Genomic DNA, 19881 nt, shown 5'->3' with positions numbered 1-19881 from the left:
CGGGCACAGCACAGGAGGATTTAAGTCTACCTTGCGTTGCCGCACCTGTGAGAATGATCATTCTTCAAGTGAACGCTCTACTCAATCTCAAAAGTGCTGCCTCTGTAGGGGGAACACCCAGCAGACTATTCGAACTGCTCAGCTTGCGCTCAAGAAATACAAATTCTTGAAATAATCGACTGCCGTCGCTGCTCCCGAAGAGATGCAGTTTCAGTTATCAAAGACAGGGCCTTCGGATACTCTAGTGTTACAGCGCGCAACACTCCAAGCATGGATCCTAATCTCAGATGCAATTGACTCTGCCGTGGAAAAAGCAATGGCTAAAGCTATGGATAAATTGATATCCAATCTCTCTGATTGCTTAGCGCAAATCATCTCCAGTCACATGATGCAAATAATGCAGACCACTAAGGCACCAATGCAGTCCCCAGTATTTAACGCCACACCTCGAATGCCTAGCAACGAGGTAGAGACGCCTTCCACAGTTGCAGAACATTCCACAGACACTACCTCGTTAGTCCAACCACGCGAGGATGAGCCTTCTTATTCATACTGTTAGTGTCACAGATATCGAACTTGACACTCGAGCTCCCAAACGCATGGGGTCCCCAATTTCAAAAAAATATGAAACCAAAATCAAAAAAGAGTCAACCAACTCCTGTGCTTACAGAAAGTATTCTAAGGGCGGCAGTTGCCGCTGCTGTGCGTTCAACCCCATTGGACAGTTGAAAGTGCTGCAGTGGAACTGTCGTTCTATATTTTCAGTTTTAATAGATTTATCTTGCCTATCTATTCAATTCAATCCAGATATCTTACTTCTTCAAGAAACGTGGCTTTCACCAGAGAAAAATTTTCATTTAAAAGGTTTTCGGTCTTTCTGGTTAGATCGAGACTCGCGAGGTGGACGGTTAATGATACTTGTTTCCAGTAAAATTTGTCACAAGGCAAAAATTTCTTTTCAGATCATAGACTGCGACTGCGAAATTTTGGCCATAGATTTATGTCTCCCAGGATACCATCCATTTTCATTTATAAATGCTTATTTCCCCACCGGTGTGCAAAGTACACGTCAACTTGGTAGGGCTGTGGCTGCCTGTAGAAAATAAATTTTGTTTGTAGGGATTTTAATTCACATCACGTGTCGTGGGGGCTAAAAACAGATGTGTGTGGTAAGCGTCTTTGGGAGTGGACTATTGATAGTCACCTTTCATGTCAGAACACAGGACAAGTAACGTTTGCTAGACGACCCTTTCGTTCAGTGTTAGATTTGACATTTTGTAGCGCTGGCATCAAGGTTTTGTCGTGGGTAGCAGTTGACTCAGCAACCAACAGTGATCTTCTTCCTGTGTCATTTGAAATCAATTGTCCAATAACATCTTTAGAATACCAGGCATGCACATTTGTGGACCATACGAAATTTAAGACTTTCCTGCGTTCTGCCGTTTCGAAACTTGCCAATGCCGATGATAAGGAAATCACTTCAACCATTTCCTCAATTCTAGAGGATTCCCGGAAGCAAGCTGAATTTGTCATCCCTTCGGCGAAAGGCACCGCTTGTCGTTGGTGGAATAATGAGTGTACGCGGGACTATAGAAAAAAAAGCCGCTTGGAAAATGCTTCTGCATAATCAGTGCCCGACAAATTGGAATTATTACAAGTTTCACGCTGGTGTATTTAAGCGTACTGTTAATCGAGCTAAAGAGGAATACGATATTAGACATTACGATTATCTATCTAATTAAAAAAAATAAGCGTGCTTTATTTGCATTCCTCCGTGCTAGGAAGGTGCTACCAACACCCTTAACATTAGGCTCAATTGGTTTGAACCCGCAGGAACTGAGCGCCTCCCTAGAAAAGATTGCCGAAGGCTTAGAAAATCGATTTACGGCCAGGCTTCCGGCTACTCATCCTACATTAGATACTTGGGATGGCTTCACTCCAATTTCCTTAACTGAACTAAATGAGACTGCACTATGTTTACCGAATTCAGCCCCTGGCCCTGATGGTGTCACAAATGCAATGTTAATAATATTGTTACAGGAATCGCCTAACGTTCTTTTACACCTGGTGAATGATTCAATTAAATATGCTTGGATTCCGTTGCACTGGAAGCTCGCCAAAGTAATATTGACGCTTAAGAAACAAGAAGAAAGGTGCGTATTGGAGAACATTAGGCCCATTGCGCTTACATAAAACGTAGCAAAATTAATTGAGAGGCTTCTTCACCGTCGTATCATGAAATTTATTAATAATAATTCCATTCTTAGTTCCTGTCAGATTGGTTTCAGGGCAGGCTGCTCCATCTGGCATGCCCATGTCGACTTAGAAAGCCGAATTCAACTCGCTCGACATCATAAGCAATACGCTGCCTTAGTGACGCTCGATATCGCTAAAGCATACGACACTGTGGAGCACACTGTATTGATCAATCGATTAACTTCCTGTGGTGTTCCTGGGTATATAGTAGCGTGGATTCAGTCATCCTTAGGTGAAAGAGGGTTCTATTGCTACGAAAGTGGCGTTTCTTCTTCTAAACACAAACAAACGAGAGGGGTACCGCAAGACTCAGTTCTTTCCCCGGTGCTTTTTATTATTCTCATCAGCACACTACCTTGTCATCAAGAAATAGCTACTTATGTTTATTCAGACGATATTGTGTTTTTCGCATATGCAAAAGACATCCACACGCTATACCAACGACTGCAAACTTACCTTTATGATCTGGAGAGGTGGTTAGATGTTAGTCACTTCACACTCAATGCCAGCAAATGTGCTGTTGTCGTTTTTTTCCGATACGTGACATATTGCACATTTCATTGTCTTACCACCTTCAAGACATACCACAAGTGGAATCCGTTAAATACCTCGGAATTATTTATAACGCCTCTCTCAACTGGTGCTCACAAATAGATCATGTGATTGGGAAAGGTACCCGTGGAATTGGCATATTGCGTAGGCTGAGCAGTCGTCGAATAGGATTGAGAAGAGATACACTCCTAATGATATATCGTATGTACGTTCGCCCTGTATTAGAATTTGGTTGCGTGCTCTTCTCTGGAGGTCCAGCCTACATGTTCCATCCTCTAATCCTCTTAGAAAGAGAAGCATTACGTCTGTGTTTAGGTCTTCCTAAATTTGTTGCAAATTCTATTCTTTATCTAGAATCCCGTGTTCCGCCACTTACGTGCAGGTTCCTGCTTTTGACGGTGCAGACGTTCTTAAGGATTTATGAACCACCGCTGCGTCATCCCCAAACAATCTTTATTCACGACCTGCATTGTTTTTCGGTGTCATCTGGCCGCGACTACATATTCCGCAAATTATATTCGTGCAAAAATTACTTGACTGTTTGGGCGTGCGCATATGCGCTGGACTTCCTATTCCCGACAGAGCTGTTGCAACGGATATTCAATTCGATGATATACTGACATTCATAATAATAATGCAAAATTACTTCCACACCGTATTCTAGACGCTATATGACAAGATCATCTGAATAACCTTCGAACAAACGTTGTAATTGCTACAGATGCTTCACAATGTGAAGAAAAGTCAGGTGTATGAATATTTTCTCCGATTCTCGATTGGACATTTTCTCTTCGGCTGCCAGATTTCATACCGTTCTTTTTAGCCAAATTCATTGCCGCGGTGCTGGCATTACGCAAATTAGAACCATCAATTACGTCAGCTGTGATAGTCACTGATTCGTTGTCACTGTGCTCATTCCTTACTGCTTCTAGTGATTCTCGCGTGATGAGGACATTTCATTCATTGGTACTTGGTTACTTGAGAAGCCTGCGTTTGATTTGGGTGCCTGGCCATAAAGGACAAATCATCATTGAAATTGCAGACTCTCTAGCCAAGGCATCGATAAGTGGCCCGATTCTCCCTTTTTGCCCTTTGACTGCTTATGTTACTGCTGCTAGATTTCGCAGGAGTATCGTTATACACACAGTATCAGGCTCCGCAATTACTAACTCTGTGGATTACGGACATCTCCTACACCCTTGGAACAGAGATTTTTGCCGAACACGGAAAATTGAAGTCTCCATCACGAAGCTGCGCTGCCGCATACCTGCGTTGAACTTCTACCTCCACAGGTCTGGTCTGGACTCCTCACCATTATGCTCATTCTGTGGCGAAGCGAGACAATAGACCATTTCTTGTTGCCTTGCCGACGTTTTTCTATTATAAGAAAACGACTACTCGAAATCCCGCTTCGCTCTATTGGTCTACCTTTATCAGTGCCTGTGATCCTATTTTTTGGAGCCTCCATTATTGGGTTTAGCCACCGGAATGTTTGCTTGGTAACCCAAAATTACCTCATCGAAACCAATCGATTTCCATGTTAGATTGATCGTTCTCCCTCCCAACCATAGCTTTCTTTTATTTCTTATCTATTAATAATTATTATTGTTATTATTATTATTTTATACCCGGTTTTCATCTGATTATTTCTTTTTTTCTCCAAAAACAAAACATTTACGTTTAAACTCCAACGCTCAAATTGTTAACTCCCTTGTTATCATTATTATTTTTATGCACCTAATTGAACCACCCCATTCTTCGCCAATCCCCCACTGCGGGTATGTGCCACGCCCACTCAGGACAATAACAACAACAACCACAACAACATCTGGCCCGTCTCTGGGCTTTTCTGGACTTGTCACTGCACCTGTAAGGTCTACCACCGCCTCCATCGCGGTGATGGATGTACAACATTCCGAGGACCTTCCCGGTTCCCGGTCGCCCGCGGACATCGGATCGAGGAAGCGAGAAAATACGTTGAGTGATAGCGAGGACACAGAGCTGTACTCCGCATCAGATGACGAGTCCTCGGAAGGCAGCTTTCGACTTGTCCACTACCGCAAGGCCAAACGAAGAATTATCAACTCATCTTCGGCGTCCAGCTCGAACACTGTGAAAACAGCACCTCAACGATGGCCTCACTCCATCCTGTTTGTGCCACAGAACGCTACCGACAACCTGCGCGTCCTCAACAAGCAGGCACTCTCCGTTATCTAGAAAACACCGTGCCGAACGAGATCAAGGATGTCAGGATAAACACTAGGCGAAACATCCTGGCAATCGATGTGATGAACCCGAGCCCGCTGTAACGCACAACATGTAACGCAGCTGGGAAACATCAAAGTCCGATCCATCGTGTCATCGAATGGTGCCCCAATAACAGGAGTCATTTATGACATTGAGAATAAAATAACTAATGCAGACCTCCCAGTTCTCATAAAGCCAGCAAGTGAACACAACGTCATTGTGCATGTTGGTCGCCTCGGCAACACACGTTGTGTAAGGATAACGTTCAAAGGCGACTGCCTTCCACCCTACGTGAAGGTCGGCCACATTCGCCACCAGGTTCGACCCTTTATTTCAAAAGCAATGCAATGCTTCAATTGTCAGAAGATTGGCCATGTGAAGGGCGTTTGCAGAAATTCGGCCGTGTGGCCTCGATGTGCCGAACCCCACTAAGAAGACAAAAGCAGCGCAACCACGTTGAAGTGTCCTAACTGTCAGAGTGATCACTTCGCCTCCTCCAAAGACTGTCCCCAGATCAAGAAAGAGATCACCATTGTTAAACAAATAGTGAGAGACAACTCTACCCCCAAAGAGGCCGCTGTGAAAGTACGGCGAAGACAACGCCACCATCGAAGGTCTTCACGAAGGAAAACATCAAGCTTTCAGGAAAAGTCAACTCGTCAAGCAGCATCATCAGCGGAAGTTTCCAGCACTCCGAACACCGATGTTGGAAGGGAGAAAACTGCCAGATCTCTCTCCACAAAGGAATGGCCGCCACTTCCGCGTACATGACCGCCAGCAGAGCCGCAGAAGAAGCCGCCCCCAGTACAGCAAGGTGCTGTATCGAAGGATTCGCGGAAAACAGATGAGCAAGTGATAGCTCTTATTAGACCTTTAATGAATGCCATTCGCGTGTTGCTAAGGAACATGCACACACCGTCTGCCAGAAGTGCTCTTCAAGTACTGGACGCTCTGGGTCCGGTGCTGGCAACCCTTGAGTAGATCATGGTTCCACTGCCACGGTCTTTCAGGGAAGAGGTCCCACAAACAGCTATATTTCAGTGGAATGCCCGCGGACTCAGAGCGCGCCTTTCGGATTTCCATCGCTTCGTGTACGCCAATATTTTTCCCCCTTATCGTAATTTGCGAGCCGAACTTATCGAACACGGTCAAGCTTGCTGGATATGAATCGTTTATGTCGTCAACTGTTTATGAAAACAGTAAGGTTTTAGTGTTTATTCGCCGTGACCTTACCTACATTCATCAACCTGTACCACCTAATGACAATAATCAATATATATGCCTAAACGTAAGGAAAAAGAATTTGGCCATTACTTTTGTGGGCGCCTACTTATCTCCGTCAAGTCGATTTGATCACAAAAGACTACGAGACATCCTTTCCCTAACTCCCAATTCCTGGGTATCATTGAAGATTTCAACGCCCATCATACACTCTGGGGAAGTCCGAAGATCAACGCAAGAGGCAGGGCTCTAGTATCTTTCGCTTCCAGTGATGAACTTTGGCTGCTGAATGATGGAAGTCCTACGTTCTTACGTGGCTCCACGTATAGCAGCTGTCTTGACTTGGCTTTTGTCACACGAAGCCTTGTCAGACGTGCATGGTGGATTGCGGACATAGAGACGCACGGAAGTGACCATATCCCCAGGTACATCAAGATCAGAGGATTGTCCCCTTCCAAAATACGGGATACGATCCAAAGAGTAGACTGGTCTAAATTTAAGTCTATTATGGAAGAACACTGCGACGCCAATCCATCTTTCGACTTGGAAGAGGCAATTAAGAGCGAGGTGCAGGACACCATGCGCACTCTCACATGCTCTTCGCAACTGACAGAATTTGGTGCGGAACTAGAATGACTTCAAGCAATCCGACGACGTGCTGAACGAAGATACTGACGTACGAAGACAATGGATAACTTAAGGACCGCCAGGCGCACGCAAAAGAACATCCAGCACCGGTTAGACAAGCTCGAATCGCAATGTTGGACTGCCTTCTGTGAGTCGCTAGATCCACGCAAGCCTTTACCGCAACTATAGAGAACGGTGTGCGGTCTCCGGACACTCCCCGTACAGCGATTCCCATTCAAGGCGCTTGCCCTCTCTCAAAAGAGATAAGAGATGCATGTGGCAGAGCATTTCTGCGCCAGATTATCCGGCCAACTCACAGCTACCAACATTCCATCGCCTTCGAGTAGCTGTCCACCACCACGTGATCACCGCATGGATCGACCATTCTCAATCCACGAACTTAAGGCAGCATTAGCTTTGTGTAGCCGCACATCAGCGCCAGGACCTGACGAAATTTCCTACCGAGCTCTGTGTCACCTGGGGGAGCTAGCGAGAGGAGTTCTCCCTTAGTTACAATTAATTTTATTTATTTATTTATTTATTTATTTATTTATTTATTTATTTATCTATTTATTTATTTATTTGGTACATACTGCTAGCCTTAACAAAGGCTTTGGCAGGAAAGGGTACATTCATAAAAGGGAAAATACATCATTCACACAGGGCTCAACGATAATCGTTTACAAGAGGCCTTGGTTTAAAAACAAGCTATTCATGCAACAACAATTATATTCATACACACAATAGAACATAATGTAAAAACCACATTTTATCGTGTAGCAACAAAGATATGGTTAGACAGCTTAGACAAAAAAGAATCGAGGTTTGTACAATCGACAACCTCTTGTGGTAACATATTCCATTCTCTGATAGCTTGTGGTAGGTATGAATATCTGAAGGTGTCATTGTGAAACCTATACTCAGATAATTGTTTATTGTGTTTCGTTCTTGAAATTCTAGCGTTAGGGTGTACTAAAAACTTCTTTTTGTCTATTTTTAGGGCATTGCTCTGGAGAATAAACAGGAATTTTAGTCGGAGATATCTAGCACGATCTCTAATGATGATGAATCTTGGAGAGGTGGCACGCTACCATCAACCTGGAAGATAAGTCGCCTTGTTCCACTGCTGAAGCCTGGCAAGTCACCGTTGGAACTCTCATCATATCACCCGATCGCTTTGGCGAGCTGTGTGGGCAAAGTAATAGGGAGTATGGTCCTAGGACGCCTGGAGTGGTTCTTGGAGTACCACAACACCTAACCAGATGACATGGCGGGCTTCCGATGTGGTCGATTATTGATCGATAACGTCGTCGACCTGGTCACCTACATTGAGCATAAGAAATGCCTTAAGCGTCTGTGCGCCCCTTTATTCCTCGACGTTAAAGGAGCGTATGACAACGTTACGCATGAAGCCATCCTCTGTTCTCTCTCAGAGGTAGGAGTGGGTGGTTGGATGTTTCAGTTGATACGGAACTATCTCTCCATGCGATCCTTTTTTGTAAGCACCAAGGAAGGCCATACTTGTCTACATTATAGCTACCGCGGCGTCCCCCAGGGCGGTGTACTTAGCCCTTTGTTATTTAATCTAGCACTAACTGCTCTCCTTGAGCATGGGCCAACCACAGTCAGGCTATCAATGTAAGCAGATGACATCTGCATATGGACGTCTGCAGTAACACGCCTACAGTTGCGAGCAAGAATTCAAAGAGCCACCACACAAATCGCTCTCTACCTCCATAATGGAGGCCTGGAAATTTCCTCCGAGAAATGCGCACTAGTGCCATTTACCCGCAAGCCCACGGCAAACTACAGCGTACAAGTTTCTAGGTGTCATAATCTACAGGGACTTGTCATGGAGTCCTCACGTATCATACGCGAAAAAACGGTTGACAGGTATCTGCCATCTGTTCAAGTTTTTCGCTGGCAAGACCTGGGGGAATGTCGACAAGTGCCATGTTACAACTGTACAGGGTGTTTTTTCTATGATTTCTGCGATACAGCTTGACAGCAATAAACAACACAGGTAAAATGAATCTACGCACAATACAAAATCGTCAGGCTCAAGTGCTCCAGATCTGTATAGGCCTGCCTCAGAGTGCGTAAACAGTGGCTACGATAGCTATCGCTAGAGACCACCTTGTCAAGACCCACATTGAAAAGTACTCAGGACTCATATAAGGCATCTAGCCAGAACTCCTCGTCACTACTTACCCTATCAGCGGACAGACCACACACATCTTTCAGCCAAACAATATCCGCATATGATGAATCATTGCCAGCTTGTTCCACTCCGGCTGCGAGACCTTCGATTCATCCATGGTGCCTCGCTCAGCCAAAAATCAACCTCACAATACCTGGTATCTCGAAAAAAGCTGATCTAGGATCACCAGCACTTAGACAGCTCACGCTACTATATTTGTACGAGAACTACCGTGACTCTACGCATATTTATACTGATGGATCTGTCCTTCCAAGCAGCTCCGCGGCGGCAATTGTCATACCAGCGAAAGCTACAACAACCAAATTTAAGACGACCCATGCGAGAACATGGACGGCAGCAGAGCTCGCAGCGCTCTTTACTGCCCTTCATGGCATTGGTGATGAACCGCCATCAAGTGGACGATATTCTGCGATTCGAAGGCGTCACTGTATTCTCTATTGTCACCTTTACGACGCCGACCACACGAACAACTAATATTCCATATTACGGAGACGTTACACCATATAAGTGATGCAGGCCATGAAATAACCTTCCAGTGGCTGCCAAGTCACTGCGGAATTATCGGCAATGAACGGGCGGATGAAGCTGCCCGCTCAGCCTGTACTGAGGAGCACCACGTCCCAATTCCTCTTTCTAGAACTGACGCAGCATGGAAGCTCCGCCTACTTGCTCGGCAGTGCACCGCGTCGCAATAGAATGAGCCACATTTAAGAAATACGCTACTGTACTCACTTGATCCCACATTAAGTCTTCGAGCGCCATCACAGCTTCGCCGTAGAGACGCCACGCTTTTATACCGACTTTGATTGGGCGTTACCTTTACCAAAGCCTATGCATTCCGCATAGGAATGACCGACACCACAACCTGTGACTACTGCGGCCACGAAGAATCAATTGACCATGTTTTGTGTGCCTGCCCGCAGTACAGACCACAGAGGGCATGACTTCGCCACGAACTTGACCAGCTGGATGACGAACCGCTATCAGAAAAAAGAATTTTACACCATCGAAAGGACCTACCATCACAGAAGAAGGCCGTGCAAGCACTATTGCGCGTTTTGTGATCTACCGGCCTGTGTGAACGACTTTAACTGGAACGCCTCTTGTGTGTGTGTGCCTCCGTATGAGCGTATTCTTTTTTTAACGTTTTCCTCTCTGCCCTCTGTATAACCCCTATCTCCCATCCCCAGTGTAGGGTAGCAAACCGGAGACCCATATCTGGTTGACCTCCCTGCCTTCCCTCTTTATCTCTCTCACTCTCTCTACAAATTCTAGCTGCGGAATTTGCAAGGTGGATCCACTTGGAATGAATTATCAGGATGGCACTAGTTTCGAGTTATTAATTCCGAAACATTGCGGAGAAATGCATTAGCGTTCCAGTCACATTTGCGCTTGAATACATAAAACGACGTTTTGTTAACAAGCTCATTTTCCGCTGGTGAAGGTTATTAGTTCACATTTTTGTTATTATGACAAATTTGCCAGTGTGACCACCAATTACTTACGAGGTCCAGTTCCTGTTGGAGAGCAAGATAACCAGCTGAAGAAGAACATTGCGATAGATTACGCAATCGCCTGCGAAAAGTCGCATGTTAGAGGAGATACCCTCTGGCAGATCATTAATGTAACTTAACAATAACAAGAGACCCAAAACACTTCCCTGGGGCACGCCGGAGGTGACATCATTCAGAGCAGATGACAAGGAAATAGCAATAGTGTATTATTTACGGGAAAAAAGAATTTCTCACCCAGGATAAATTTAAGTAATCCAAATTAAGGCATAAAAGTTCAGATATTGGATGACAATGCGGAACGCGATAGAAAGCTTAAGAAAAGTCTATGAACATGCAATCGATGACAAGGTTATCATTCATGTGCATGAGTAAATCGTGTAAATTCTGCAAGTTGAGTGTCACATGAGAAACCTTTTCTAAAACCGTATTGCTTGTGATAAAAAATATATTTAGTTTGTAGGGGCTGAGCGATGTTGGAAGCAAAGACATGTTCAAGTAATTTGCATGAGACACTTATTAAAGGTATCGAACAATCATTACCAGCATTGCAATTGGTGCGTGATTTGAATGTTGTTATGGTTTTGCAGATTTTTCGTTCGTGCGGTATTTCACTCGATAACGATTGTTGCAAGATGTGGGTAAGTCTAATCCTAGATACTGTGACTGTGTATTTAAGGAGGTTAATATTAATGTCAGCGATTCCTGCGCATGTTGCTACTTCGGAGTTGTTTATCGATGTTGCAATTCCAGTAGTAGGTATGACTATGGGATCCGTGTACCCGTAATCGACTTCTTCCGTCGATGGGATGCTGGAATGGTCTTCCTTTGTAAAAACACTCTTATGGTAATTATTGAATAAAGCAGCACAATCCTGTGGTTTAATGTTTGTCAGGTCATCGTCCACCAATGAAATGATGTCACCAGCAGTGTTGGTGAGAGAAATTCATTTCCTAATATTTCTAGGGTTATTTTTAACAGGCGATTGAAGGTAGCATGATATAAGTTTGCGTTTAGCAGTGCGAAGAGCGCGACACTGGTCTTTCTTCCACAGCATGGTGCTTCTCCCAAGACTGGGGGGGGGGGGGGGTGTTCCGTAGCTTTGCTGTCTCAAAAACCCGTTCATTTTTGTTTACGATTGCACGTAGCAATCAGTGAAATCATGGTTTAGATAAACTCATTCCAAACGAGATACGTGGTATGTGCGCCTGAAATAACTCATACAGTTTTTGTTTTCATATATCTAGCGTCGTTGAACCTCTATTGTCAATGTTTGCAAGCAACAGCACATAAGCTTTGCGCAATTGTTTACGGAGAGTTTTCCCTTCTTTTAAATGCAGCAATGCTAATTCAGGCGAAAATGTATTGCTGTCGGGAAGCCCAGCCACCACTGGTGTCGCTCTACAAAACAGAAAACGTTGCTTTACCTCCTGCACGTTCTTACAGGTCTTCCCCTATAAATAAATTTCCAAGTCGACGCATACGGCTGAAAGAATGTGCGTATATAAATAACCGCAGGCGTCTACTTTTTTTCTTACCCTGATACAGCTGGACGTCACGTATGCATCACACGAGGCATTTTCGACGCTTCTTTTTTCTCATCAAATAAATAGAAAAGGAAACTAGTAAACTAATAGACAAATAGAACATGTCTGTGTTACTAACGTCGAAGTATTTAAGGGGCAGGGACCATTGTCCGGAAATTGTGTGACTTTTGTCCGTGTCTGCTCTCCACTGTACGGACATCAGTAGATGAAATCGAAATAAGACATCAAGCTACTCTGTCATTCACTGCTTGCGCATTGAAACAAAGGCGGCTAACACTGAGCCGAGTGTGACAACAATGGCATTACGGCGTCGATGATGATAGTAGAAAGCTAAGGCGTCGCACTGCCCTTCGGCAAAGCCGTCGCTGGTTACCGTTTTGACAGGGTCGTAGCGTTTTGCAGCCTCAAAATGCGGTCCCTCTGCTTGAACAATCATTCGCGTAAACTGTGCGAAAAAAAGTCCGTAACACTACGTTTCACAACAGCCGGTCACCTAGTGCGTGACAGCAGATGTTCTCTCCCAACAGTTGCGTATCGGATGTGTATTCACAGCAAAAAAGAAGAAAGGAGGATTCAGAAAAAGTGGGAACGTGTCTTCTCCCTGACAAGCGCTAGAACAAATTTCAAACTCCCGACCCGCACCCGTGAATCCAGACCACGCGAAACGAGGACAGTCGTTAGTTCTGTGAGAAAATGTAAACAACAACAAAAAATAAGCAAGTAAGAAAAGCCGGGTTGCGGGGTCGGGGATGGTGTCCACACAACGGGCGGAAGTTGCTTGCCGAATGAGCAACAAACCGTCGCGCGTCAGCAGCAAAATGGGCACCGGATGGGCAGGGGTGGAGGAGGGAGGGAAAGCAGCAGGCATCTAGCACCCTTTGAAAACACGGTCACCGTCATTTATAGCTTTCTTTTTTTTTTGAGAAGCAGATGGCTGACCACCGAGCCTGACCTCTTTTTGAAAATGACTGCATCTGTATTGCTTGTGGCGCTTTTAGTTTTATTGCAGAAACGCTCTGACACTGAAGCTCATTCGATCAACCGTATAAATAGCGTGTTCCATTCATATATCAGCCTGATCGGTTGAAGCTTTTGAGACGTCATCCTGAAAGTCTGTTTACTTATATTGAATGAATAATCTGTACGTATTCCTAGCTCTGCGTAAAACGCTGCACCGATTCGATTCCATCTGTAGGTCCGCTCAACAAAACGGCCCGCTTAGATTTAATTAACCTCGAGTGAGGTCCCACCTTTCTCCATAGGGACGAATGAAAAACTCTGGTCTTTGGCCAAACAAGCTTAGTACTGAGCCTCTTAGTAACCAATTTCCGGACCCCTACAGCTATCACCTCAGAGGGAATCAATGTCGCTTACCAAAACCGGGTGAAGGCAGTGTTATATAGTGAATGGTGCCGTCGATGTCAGTTGCCTCGCTAACTCAGCGCGGACGATCCTTAAAGTACCGGTTTAACTAAATGCGGAAAGACCACTTAACCACAGGTTAAGCCTTGCATGGGGTGGCTGAGTGGGTAAGATGGTCATCCATAATGGCAAACACAAACGTTAAACGCGGATGAGACAGTCGACAAAGACAAGCGCTGACTACCAAATGCAGCTTTATTATCAATGGGCCGAACTTGTACAAGGGAACAAAAGCGGTATCAGACGAACACGATCTATTGAACGCAGAAAGAAGAAAAATAGATGAGTCATAGTGCAAAATGTGCGGCAGAGAAAGCGAACAGAGGAGAAAAAAAAAGGCATGAGATGCCGTAAGCAATGTGCGCAATGTACTGTACGCAAAATTAGTGCGTGAACACGCGTGCAATTGCGCCACGACAAAGAAGCCTTCTTGGCACGTGTGGCTTTGCTGCCTGGTCCGAAGGAACCTCAGTAATCCTTCAGCACCACGATGATAGTGCCCGCATCATTACTAATGTGGCACAAGTGACGCCAAAACTAAGCCCATGCGTCAGCATGCCATCCATTGCCCTATCCGACAAAAAGAGCTCGAGTTTTTGGGAAGTCGCACGTACAGCTGTCGGTTGTCACGCAATGTCATATTGCTTTGTGCAACTCTTGTTATTTCTGCTTTGTCAATTATTTTTCTACTTTGTCGCCTTCGTTTGTCGCTAATATCTTCAGTAGTTCTTGTTTTTTCAGTTCGCGCTTTCACTCCCTTGTATTAATTTGGCGCAATGGTAGTAAACCTTCAGTTGCTAGCCAGCGCTTATTTTTGGATACAACGCTCCTTATGTATACTAGGCAGACAACTGCAACACGAACATGCACGAAGAGGGCTTCCCCAGAGGGCAGCATTTGTAAACCTAATCGCAAGCTTTGCTATGTGGTACGTGTGAAAGTAGCGTTCGAAAGCTGTACGATACCGTTCTAAAGTCAGAGGTTTAGAATACTACATTTTAACTAAAAATACAGAAAGACACTATGATTTGTGAGCAAACGTGTTGAAGACGTGCAGTTCCTTGCCAATCCTACGTTTCATGGGGTAGTTGCGTATTTTCACATCTTAGCCGTCGCTTGCGGTAGGAAACCAGAATGAACGCTTTCCAAAAGTCTGCGAGGACATGAAGCGGTAGACACAAAATTTGTGAACGTCACTGGTCTTCATGCTGCCAAAGCGAACTGCAAATGAACTATATGAAGAATTTAAAGAAACACTTGTCAGCCTCCATAAAGCCAGCTTCCCACTTGAAATGGACCAACCAGGTGAGTGAATAAGGAAACCATGGATTCGTACAGATCCCTTGAAGTTAATGGAAAAGCATGGTTCATAGTATCTTCTTAAGGACTCCTTTTCTTGACAAACTTTCCACTTTCACGAAACATCAGAATATAGTTAATACAGCGCTGTAGAAACCGAAACGTGAATACTCTCACACTCGGCTTCTTAACGCATCAAAATACAAGCTTTAACATGTGCGGAAGTTATAATTGAAGTTCTCGGCACACGTCAGGCCCTGTGACCTAGCGTTCCGAGTAACATAGCAAACAATTTTTATTAGGGGACTTCACGTTCAGACCATTTTACTAATGAGCGAAAAACTTCTAATATATATGTTCTTTTTCACAACGAAAGCTGTTCTGTCTTATTGATGGCATGTTGCGACGAACAAATTCCTCAGAACTCCTAAGAACATTTTTATTGTTAAATACTATTCGGGCATAACGGATCTCACGATGGCTGTCGACGGTAATTCGATTAGCATTCAAACAACGTAGTAGCACACCATAGTGCTGAAAACCTGTTTATTTAGAATTTGTAGTAGTCATTCTTAAACTTCCATTGCTTCGCCTACGTGCGACATGTGGTTTCTCCGGTATCGGTCGAATTTTGTAGGACACTTGCTAGCCAAGGCAGCCCATGCGCATGACGACATGACGCGGCTGTTTGACGACGCCTTAGTGATAATGATGTAATGAAGAAGAAATGACGTCGACGGAACGATGAAAAAAATTAGTCTTAAATTTTACTCGCCAAAACCCCGATATGATTAGGAGGCACGACGTAGTGGGGGACTCCTAATTAATTTTGACCACCTTGGTTTCTTTAACGCGCATCCAATGCAAAGTACATGGGTGTTATTGCATCGAAATGCGCACGCCGCGGCCGGGATTTGATCCCGGCACAACACCAAAGCCACTACGCTACAACGCCAGGTGAACGAAGAAGGAAGTATGACGACGACGGCATGACAACAATTATATGATGATTCTGGAATTATGGCGATGGTGCAACGATGACAGCGTGACCACAACCGCATGAGCACAATGGGATGGTAACCAGTGTAGGACGACGACTGCATCGCGACGACTTATAGCGATGGCGTAAGGACGGCGGCATGACGATGGTGTGATGAGTGCATGACGATGACCGTCTGATTACAGCGCAATGAACGCGGTGGCACATTCATGGTTTAATCACGACACCATGAATATCATATATTGAAGAGGAAAGAATGACTTCGATGCAACGACGACAGTATGCCAAGAACAGAATGGCGTTGCTGAAGTTATGACTATGGTAAGATGGCAGAGTGACGACGATGGCATTGACGACAATGGTACGTCGACGATTGTGTGACGTCGACTGCGGGACGACGATGGCGGGACGACAACGGCCTTGCGAGAGTCAGATGACGAAGTTAGAATGACGACAATGGAACAACCACGACGACATTACGGTGAACGGTGAAGGTATGACAACAAATGTATGACGATGACACAATGACTACGATAAAACGATCACCACGTCATCTATTATTTATTTATTTACCTATTTATTTATTTATTTATTTACTACATTTTCAAGGGCCGGAGGCATTGCGGAGAGCAGAGGTCTAATAATGCAGAAAAATGTTAACCACAAGCTTTGTACACGGCAGTCATGAAGTTGTTGGAATTTTGGATGTGAGCGATCGAGGCATGGGGATGGCTCTAGACGACGCATATCCTGTGCATGCAAAGAGTGACCGAACAGGTTTGTGCAGCATGCCTTAGCTTGAACGCTCTTCGAAACCAACAGCACCATTTATTCCCTATTAGAACAGCACCCACGCTGTTACAATCGCTACGTACGTTTCTCAACTACTCATTCCTGGGGTTGCACAGCCTAGCCAACCTACAGGAAGTATATTGCTATAAGGGTACATTTGTAAAACGAATGTTTTTAAATACACAATTGAGCTCCGAGGCTTATTGCAGGCACAAACGCACGCGCATGCATCGCGCTTGGTGCTCCGTCCGGCTCATCAGCAGCAAGAAACTCCGGCGGCCATGCAGAGTTAGATCTCTACAACACATCTCACAGAATCGTTTCCAACGTCGAAGACGTCACGTCTTGTTAACTAGCCCGCACCTGCTCTAAAACAATCACCAGCAACTGCCGCCGAGTGTGTGTGTACCTGGCATACAACACAGCGCATTCTCCCAAGCTAGCATGACGGCGAAATAAGCGTGCTCATAAATGGCGTTACTCCCTGTGCGATATGGCGGAGCTTAAGAAAAAGAGGTCTATATGCATCTGCTTTTTCTTTATGATCAATAAATGTTGTGTTGTGCGCATATATTGCAAGTACACATTTAACTTCATTGTCAGACATTGTGTCAAAGGAATGCTATTGCACAAATTGATTTTGACCTGCTGCCTCGATCCTGTTGAATATTATTACTACTTCGTCAGCATAATATTTTGTTATTCTTTGTGCACTGTTGCCCGCCAGGGGCTACTTAGCCCAGTCAAACTTTGTGACGAAGATTTCTTGTCAAGGTGTCCGCCAACATAGTTTGGAACATAATAGGCTATTGAACTGAATTGAAATTTCAGATAATCAGTGATCCTTCTCGTTATTCTACCTACAGTGCATTGATTAAAATATAACCTGAAGACAGCAAGACCAGCAGACCCCGAAAGCAGCTTTATTTCAAACAACGCCCTAATTAGCTCAGTGTCACTCAGTGTTAATTTGCTCAGTGTTACGGTTGTGGCCATATTTCCTGATACTAACTTTCGTGCTGCTTCCTCTTATGTTGCTATCGATCTTGCGCCAAAAATACCCAGTTCAAGCTAACATGCAAGTCGTTTCGATTTGCTTTTGTTGTCCAGTGTAAACGAGCACTACCATATGATAAGAGTAGACCGGCGTTGAGCCCCCCTCGGTGACATTCGCCAGACTGCACCCTCCATATTTTGAGCTCTGTCCATTGTATATCTCCAGTTTCATATCAATATTATTAATAATACTAAAGATAGCATCAAAAAGACATTATGCAAGACGTTCCTCACTTGGCAGTAGCGATGACGACACTTTGATATCGGCTTATCCTTGTTGCCCTTTTGCTGCAGATCGCTGCTTCTGCGCGGCTCTACTTTTCATCGAAATCAGCGCATATCATCGCACGTGCCTACGTATTCGACTAGTCGAGCCAAAGTGCGACCAAGAGGTGCTACTGTCAGCTGTTCCAGTGGCACTGCAGCATCACGGCATATTGGAAGCATCCATGAAAGGGGATGTCGACTATGGCCCGTTTCGCTTGGCAGTGGCGACGACGACACTTTGATATCGTCTAATCCGTGTTCTCCTTTCGCTGCAGGTTAGCGTTTGACCAAAACTGAATTTTTTCTTTTTCTTCTTTTTTCTTGCTTTGTCGTCGTCGCTGCCAAATTATGAAGTTGTCATTTTTGTAACATAAGTACGAACGTGTGTCGTTGTTCGAACCATGGCAAAGGAACTTTCAAAGTTTGAGGAAGAGCTACGTGCGGAATACAAGCAAGAGCTTGTAAGGTATAAAGACATGATAAAACGCGACCTTCGTACTGAAATACGAGAGCTGGGAACTGAGCAGCGGATTATGGCTAGCAGCATCGAATTTGCTCGTCAAACAGTCGAGGAACTCAAGCAAAAGTTAAGCGCTGCAGCCTTGGCAAATGCCGAACAAGAAAAACAAAATGAGTTACTTCGAACAATGTGTACGGCCTTAGAGGCCAGAAGTGCTGATTTGGAAAGAAGACTTGTACTTGCTGAGCAGTACTCACGAAATATCAACCTAGAAATTCAGGGTATTGCTAGACAAGAAAATGAGAGTGTACCACATTTACTAATGATTGGAAATGACATTGATGAGTCAATTGAGGAAACAGACATATAATCATGTCATCAGGTGCCTACGCGAAACCCTGACCAATCAAACATCATTGTACAATTAAAATCAACAGCGAAGTGCTACTGAACTCTGAGGAAAGCAAAGAAGGCTCGACTAACAAACAAAGACGTAGGAATGGATATTTCGGCATCAATTTACATCAGCGAGCACCTTTGCCCGACACTGAAAACATTGCTTGAAATGGCAATAAAAAAGAAACATCAGAACAAATGGAAGTGTCTGGACAGCGAATTGTAAAATTTTCGCAAGGCGAAGTGAACTTTCCACTGTCATTCAAATTTGCGATGAAAACCCCCACCCCCTATTCCGTTTCCCCCTTCCCTTTAATGTGGGATAAATAAAGTTTTTCATCATGATCATCATCATCTTTCAAAGATAAATTCTAGTTCGTGAAGGCTCACTCACAGTCCAACAAATTATTAGACTGCAATACCAAGAGTTCGTATTACTTAACTTCGTTATACCGCAAAACAAATTCCTTTCAACGGTTTCGCACCTAAATGCTCGTTCTGCAGAGAATAAGCGTGAAATCATAGACTACTTGCTAAACGATTTTCAAATCGAGTTTCAAGTCATCATGATAACTGAGACTTAATATGACGGTACTAGTTGCCGGCTAAATTTTGCTGAATATGATATCTTTTTCCTGAACCGTTCAAATAGGAGTGGTGCTGGCATTGCTGTTCACGTATCAGTATCAGATTTCTGTATCGCATGTAACGATTGGGAAGTTTTGATGCTTAGAGATAATTCAGACATAATATCTGTTGTATATCGGCCGCCCGATGGCAATATCTTGAGATTTATAAACATTTTGACGAATTCTTGCATTATGTATGGTCTAATAATTTTATACTCACTTGTGGTGGAGATTTTCATATCAATACCATGAATAACAATGCCATCACCACAGATTTTAGAAACATACTCTACTGTGCTGGATTTATGAAAGTTATTTCCACAGATACATGCGTTACATCATCTTCTGTCTCGTGCCTAGATATACTGATAACAAACA

The 19881-nt window shown here is 44.3% G+C and overlaps 1 long non-coding RNA gene across 1 annotated transcript in view; it reads right to left on the bottom strand.

Moving 5' to 3' along the window:
• The window catches only part of LOC142557950 (uncharacterized), a 29130-nt gene extending 15523 nt beyond the window's left edge, over window positions 1–13607 (bottom strand). The window contains exon 1 of the long non-coding RNA XR_012822905.1: window positions 13557–13607. This is a non-coding gene — a long non-coding RNA (uncharacterized LOC142557950). The remainder of the gene's footprint in view (window positions 1–13556) is intronic.
• Between the last annotated feature and the right edge of the window lie 6274 nt (window positions 13608–19881).

The sequence above is a fragment of the Dermacentor variabilis genome, chromosome 9 (genome assembly GCF_050947875.1).
Source record: "Dermacentor variabilis isolate Ectoservices chromosome 9, ASM5094787v1, whole genome shotgun sequence".
NCBI lineage: Eukaryota > Metazoa > Arthropoda > Arachnida > Ixodida > Ixodidae > Dermacentor > Dermacentor variabilis.
This window is presented reverse-complemented; position numbering and strand designations above follow the sequence as displayed.